At 42.0% G+C, this 7,384-nt stretch overlaps 1 pseudogene across 1 annotated transcript; it reads left to right on the top strand.

The window, feature by feature from the left end:
• The first annotated feature begins 4,552 nt into the window (after nucleotides 1–4,552).
• Nucleotides 4,553–5,562, top strand: LOC308397602 (serine protease FAM111A-like; annotated as a pseudogene). Its single transcript has one exon. The product of its transcript is annotated as a serine protease FAM111A-like (transcript).
• The last annotated feature ends 1,822 nt before the right edge of the window (nucleotides 5,563–7,384 follow it).

The raw sequence follows: 7,384 nt of genomic DNA on the forward strand, positions 1-7,384 counted from the left end.
GTTCATATAATGCCATCTTAGACATTTGTTCAGTCCATTCCCTGAGAGAACAGGGGCTGGATGACTTCCAGTGCCTCAGTATTATCCTGCATCCTGTTATGAAAGCCAGACGCATCCATAGTCTCTGTCTTCTGGAGAGGATACTGTTGTCAGGTAACAGACCCAGGACACACACAGCTGGAGACTTCGAACGATTAAGTTTAAAAATATCATTCACCAAGTTAATGATCCCGTCCCACAAATAATCATTTTTCCGGCATGTGTACAACATATGAACTAGGGTCCCGGCTTCCTCATGACATTTCCAACAGGTGTCATTATCCACAAGCTTCAGCCTGACTAATTTACTGGGAGTCCAGTAATTTCTGTGAAGCAACTTGTACTGGATAAGTTGAGACTGTGTTTCAGGTGAGCAAACATACCATGATGAAACCAGCTTCTTCCAACTGTCCTCTAAAATCTGAATTCCCAGATCCTTCTCCCAGCACTGCCTCAGCCCCCCCAAATTGGGAGAGTGCGCCTCTCTGAAGATCCTGTAGAATTTGGATGCCCTGATTCTATTAATGCCAGTAGCTGCAAACATCTCCTGAATACTAGATGGAGGGTCTGGGTTATTATTCAAAATGGTTTTAATACAGTATCTAAGTTGAAAAAACCTCCAAATTTCCCTTGGATCCAGATTAAATTCTCGTCTGATTTCTGCAAACGATTTCATGCCAGTCTGCCCAAATAAATCCCCCACCCGATTGATACCTGCCCTAGCCCAAGCCTCCCACCTGACCGGTTTCTTACCAATTAATATTTTCTTATTATACCAGATAGAGGCTCTAGAGGTAAGATAGGGGCTAATGTTGGTAAATTGGTGAGCTCTAAACCAGGTCTCTTGTATGAAAGCCAATACTGGATTTTTAGATGGTACTGGTCTTCACCTCTGAGTGAGGAAGGCCTCTAAAGATGAGGGAGCCACAAGACTTTCCTCAAACGCAACCCATGATGGCGTCTCCGTAAGGGAATTATGTATCTTAACTAACTGAGAGAGGGAGAAAGCATAGTGATACCAGACCATCTTGGGCATTGCCAACCCGTCACTATCTTTAGCAGCATATAGTTTGGACCCATTAAAAGATGGCTTTTGGCCTGCCCACACAAAACCCTACACACATGTATTATAAAGCTTTAGCAAATTATATGGGACTGCTATAGGTAACTTGAAGAAAGTACTGAAGTTTAGGAGCAATAATCATCTTCACCAAATTAATTCCGCCCAAAAGGGACAGATTTATTTTAACCCAATTCTGCAACAGCGGACGAATGTTTTGAATCACTGGGGAGATATTTACTTGCATTATGTTATCTAGACCAGGGGTTAAACCCTCGGGCATCCACTTGAGCTGCCATGAGCTCCTAATGACTGGAGGACACAATTTAGAAATGGGCATAACTTCCGATTTAGACCAATTTATGGTGTAGCCAGAGATTACAGAAAAGGAATCAGTAATTGAGGAAATTGCAGGAACGGCCTGTTCTGGGTTACTTGAAATCAATAAAATGTCATCTGCATACAAAAAAGTTTTATGTTCTTCTTGACCCATATCCACCCCTCTGATTTTCTTACATTCACGTAGTGCAATAGCCAAAGGCTCCAAAAACAGGGCGAAAATGAGAGGTGATAAGGGTGAACCTTGTCTAGTGCCCCGACTTAACAAAAAGGAGGGTGACATTATCCCATTGGTAGTAACTGTAGCCATTGGATCTGTGTATACCACCTGAATCCACTGCCTGAAAATGGGACCAAAACCAAATCTCTTCAGCGTATAAAACAGAAAGGGATACTCAACTTTATCGAAGGCCTTCGCTGCATCTAAGGAGAAGGCGACGACAGGATCTAAATTATTCCTGCTCTTCCAGAATATATGCAATAACCTACGTAAGTTATCTGCAAAGCTTCTGTTTTTCACAAAACCGACCTGATCCCTATGCACCAAACAAGGAAGGACCTTCTCAAGCCTAAAGGCTAGTATCTTGGAAATAATCTTTTCGTCCACATTAATTAATGAAATTGGGTGGTAATTCCCACAATGCTGTAGGTCTTTCCCTTTTTTATGTAATAACGTGATCACTGCCGATCGCATACAAGTGGTAATCTCCCCCTTTGAAACGCATCTTGATATACCGACAGTAGTCTTGGAGCTAATTCGCCCACAAACACCTCATAAAAATCTGATGGAAATCCATCGTTGCCTGGAGATTTGCCCAATCTAAGACTACCAATTGCCTGCTTAACTTCAATTAGTGTGATCTTACCTTCAAATACAGTTCTTTGGTCTTCGGACAGGCTGGGAATAGAAGAAAAGAAATCTGACAGCCTCTGTTCCTCCACCAATCCATTGGAGGTGTAAAGCTCCTGATAGAATTTAGTAAAAGCATCATTAATTTCTTTTTTACTGGTGGTCAACTTATTATTATTACTAGGAACAAAAATAGATGTTATAAGGTTGCTAGATTTTACCTGCTTAACACTGTGTGAACATTTTACCTGTTCTCTCCCCTTGTTAAAAATACTTTTGATTTAGGCCAAACATTGCATATTCTGCTTTTTTCTGCAGTATACTATTCATCTCAAATGTAAATTTAATTAATTTGTTCCACACTTCCCTCTCTGGGTGCAGCATGTGCTGTTTTTCGAGCTCCTTGATATCCTGTTCCAGCTTCATCAGCTTGTCCCTCTCAGCTTTTTTAATCAAGGAGCCATACTGGATAAGACGCTCCCTCAGGTAGGCCTTGAAAGCATCCCAGGTCATTCCAACATCGTCAATAGAGCCCTCATTGTGCAACCAAAACTCCTTCATCATTTCCCTTATACATTCATGTAGAGTACACCCAGCACAGACACACGCACACACAGGCAGGTATAGCCAACTTCCACGTTTATTGATATATTTGTATTTTGACAGCTGACTCAGTCGCACCGTCTGACAGCTCGAGCCCAGCTGATCTCCCTTGGCCGCTCCTCCTCGTCTCACTATAAACACAGCGGAGGAGACCATCATTAGTCCATAAACAATATCAGCTGTTCTTACCAGCCTCGCGGCGCCGCCCCGTTGAGCCTTCCGCTCCACTCCTCCCCTGCAGCTGCGCCCGGGGCCACGCCTCCGCCACAATTCACAGTGACCCTTATTCTTCAATAATGAGTTATTCAGACGCCACCTAGGTGACGGTTTGATATTATCATTACCAGAAAGAACAAGGTCGATGGGAGCATGATCCGTTACAGCAATATTACCAATAGAGGACCCAATAGCTTGACTCACCAGAGAGCGAGACACCAAGAAGTAATCTATCCTAGAGTAGGTTGAGTGAGGATGCAAAAAGAAAGTATAGTCTCTTTCTTGAGGATGAAGAAGTCTCCATATATCTACCAGGCTCAGTTCCTCTGACATCACGTCCACCGCAGCATTTACAGGGTCCTTACTTAGTCCAGGACGGGAGGATTTATCCAAAAATACATCCCTGACCCGGTTAAAATCTCCCCCAATTACAATATTTGTATTACCAATAGTCCGCACAGTGTTATAGACTTCGTGAAAAAAATTATGGTATAAACCAGACTTTCACAGTCTGCATCTTTATAGGTTTTTTTTCTGCTTTTGTTCACTCCTAGTGTGATTAAAAAAACAATAACCGCAAACACAGAGCCCACTATTAGCTGCTTTCCCCCCTAAACAGTCAGTTGACTGAGAGAAATGCAATCCATTATTGTGAACGCTGAAGGAGATGTGCTCCATAGTCAAACTTATATTTCCTTAACTTACATCCTATGTTCTGTTTAATCCCTTTGAGGGAAAATTGGTTAAACCATTGCTCAACTTATGTCTGAATGACGGCAGATAATTCTAATGAAAAGGAAAATGACCCCGTAAGCACTTTGCAGCTGAGTTGAAGGCTCGTGGAAATAAGGTCAGGAGGTGTCCGGCGTGAGTATGCGTGCGGCCAGACATCCCATTTGGGACATCTGACAGACTCATCAGTGTAACTCAGGGTGTGAGCAGCAACTCCTGTATACTAAACAGAAGAAAAGTATTGGGTAGTGCTTCTTTTTTTAAAAACCGAGATTCCAGGGCTCATGCTTATATGGTTTTCTTTTATCCAAAAACAGGTTAGTTTAGCAATCGTGTAACTGTGTCCTTGACCTTTTTACCAGTTTGAGGAGTTCCCTGGTCCAGATATTTGGGATGGTTCAAATGCCGAGTCTCCAAATGCAAACAAAAGGATATTTTCCACTTTATATCTTGAATGTGTATAAATGAGATCGGATGATGTCCAATAAAAGTAATAAACAATAAATGTAAATCAGTTTTTTTAACTTTGCAGATTCATTTACCCACTCCGGTGAAAGCGATAAAAAAAACGATCATGACTTTAAAGAGATTATGAACAAAATGCAATACATTTTGTTTTTTACTACAGTAACAACTTTTCCAACTCTGATTCTCTGCAGGACCAACACGGACATCAGTTCAGACTGAAATCCAGTTCAGACGGCACACGCAACATGTTCAAGCTTGCACGGAGGCCTTTCATTAAATATAAGAAGATGGTTAAGGCGAGAGATTGCTATTCTGTCTTTTACATCGGTACAAAGGGAGGACTAAATGACATAAAAAAGAGAAAAGTTTTTTAAAAAATGAAGCTTTAAAACAGTTCAAGTATCTTTGTGTTTACGGGGAGAAGGGAATAACTGCGGCCGAGGCTCTGAAAAGAGACAGACGCTTCACCGATGACCTGGGCTACTTTGAGCTGGTTAACGAACGTAAGACTGAGTGCACAGACATAATAGATTGTCAGGACAATAAGAAATTCCAGATATGTTTTCCACAGGGAGCAGATACGGAAATAAAAGATGTAGCCATCCCAGGGCAGTAGAAACCTCCACACGCATCAAATAATGCAAAGCGCAGCAGTGGAATGACATCAGTCTTAGATGTAGCACGGCAGAACGGATTGAGTCTAAAAATGGCAATCAAAGAAACGGGCAGCAGCATTGACCGTAAGGAGGTTTACGATCTACTTTGTCAGCAGTATCCGCGTCTGAAACGATGGATGGAGAGTAGATTCCCTAAAAATTATTTTCTGGAAGCACTGAAATACAGGAAGGAGACCTTTGGAAAGAGCCGACAGTCTTTTACCGAAATTCGCAGTGTTATGTTGCTGCTTGAACTGAGCGAGTCAGTTTGTCTCATAACTGGTTCCTTCATAAAGCAAGGCACAGGCTTTGTGCTATTTGACAACTTTATCTTGACCTACGCCCACTTATTCGACTACTGGGTTAAATCAAACACACCTAACTGGCATGAATTTGTAAACGTTACCATGGTCTTTAACTTTGAAGACCAAGAATCAGATTATGTCATACTTAAGCTGGAAACAGAGAAAGTGCCGCCAGGGCTCCTTAAGAGATTTGGGCCTGTACCTTCAGACAGCGGGGCCTGTGTCATCGGAGGAGGAGTGAAGAAAATGAGTCCTACGTGCGTCATCGAGAAAGAGAAGCGATCTCAGCACTGACTCAACAGAAATCTGCTGCGTCACCCCCCTGAACTCTCCATGCCCCAGGAACCCTCCCTCTTTGATATTTGCTGGAGCCACAGCTGTAAAAGCTGCTGGTCATGGTATCGGTTTGGATATCTGGTGAGAGCGAAACATGAAGATGAATCATCAGAGCCGAACAGGTGATGGAGAAACAGGTTTACCTTTTAGGTGACATGAATGAGTTGAAGGAAAGTTATGAGCTGTTTCTGAGAGACAAATGACACCAGGATCCTTTTCTAAGTAGCTGACAGCTGGTAACTGTGCAGGGGCAGCTCTAGCAAAGTTTTGCCAGGAGGCCAGGTAGGGCATTAACAGGGAAAGGGGGGCAAAAGAAATACTTTTCTTTCTTATTCTCATTTAAAATGTCTAGCTTTTATTAAATAATTATCTGAATCTTACAACCAAACTTTTTATCTGATGTACAACGTATAGAAATCATACATATACCAACAAGACTGTGTACATCACTGTCAAAACAGTGTTTGTTTTCATTCAAAGGCTTTATGGCTTTTCCTATAATACCTGGTGGGCCGGTCTCTAGTCAAAATGCCCGTGCCGATTTTTTGTCCCACTCCAGCCCTGGGCACGACACGCAGTGAATTAATCTGAGAGGGTGCAATAAAAAAATTAATGGCCGGGCCAGCGGTGCACATCGCAAATTAGCTCACATAGACACATTTGTTGTACCGCTTCTTAATGACAGTATCTTAGCTAACACCCCCAACTACCAGATTCAGCTTGTAATTGGCTAAAAATCCCTTAGCCTACTGGTGAGAGGGACGTTGCTAGCTGTCAGTTTTTTCAAGTGATATTGAAATTTCCACATTCCGACACTTCAAATGCTTCAGGAGCTCTCCGCTCAGTGCAGCAACTGTTAATATAGAGCATTACTAAATTTATTGCTAATGCAATTATATGGCACATTGACTTCTGAGGAAATTTTAGATGGCACTTGTCATCACAAAGGTTGCCTACCCCTGCTCTACATGTATGTTCATGTAAAAGGAATGTCCCATATATAGGGCTGAGTATCGTCTGTCACTCGCAAGACTTTATCAAACGTGTAAGCATCACAGCAGACGCCTTTGTGTCAAAGTAGCTGAAGATAAAACACAGAAAAACATGAAGGTGATTTTCCTGGCCTGGGATTTTATAAAAAGTATATCAAAAACGAAAGAAAACCATTAATCAACATATGAACATTACCTATGAAGTTACAGCGGTTTTAGTAGAGACACGGCTAAGCATTTTGCATTTTGCATAATTTTAAAAAGTTTCAATTTGTTCAGTAGCCCATTGAACAGCAGAAATTATGTTTTCTTTTCAGAAGTAAGTAAAAGGAAAAAACAGTGTCCGACAGTGCTGTAAACAACGGTAGACTTGTGCGTAACAAGCAAGCGAATAAAACAGATTTTCAGACGGGAAACTGTTCTTGAAGTACAGAGAGAGCAAGAGGGAGAGAGCTGTGCATGACGTGTGATTTTATCGTGTTGGAAGCAAAACAGTAAAAGTCAGAGGGAGTCCATGACAGTGTTTATGTAAAGCGTAGTTTGGATCTTCTTTTGCTGCTGGTTTGGTCAATATTGTTTGGAGAGAGATAAAATTATCAGCTTTAGAATCAGCGCAAAAATTGCGTAAACACAAAGCGCGGATCCGCCAAAACATCAGAATCAGCGAGCTGTCAGCTTTCAGCCCCGACCGTGTCTGTGCCATCGGGTGAGAAAGCCACATCTCACTGATTCTGATCCGTCAGCGGGTCCGCGCTTTGTGTTTACATTTATGTGCAGAATCCGTGTTC

Source organism: Rhamphochromis sp. 'chilingali', assembly GCF_963969265.1.
Source record: "Rhamphochromis sp. 'chilingali' genome assembly, chromosome: 5".
NCBI lineage: Eukaryota > Metazoa > Chordata > Actinopteri > Cichliformes > Cichlidae > Rhamphochromis > Rhamphochromis sp. 'chilingali'.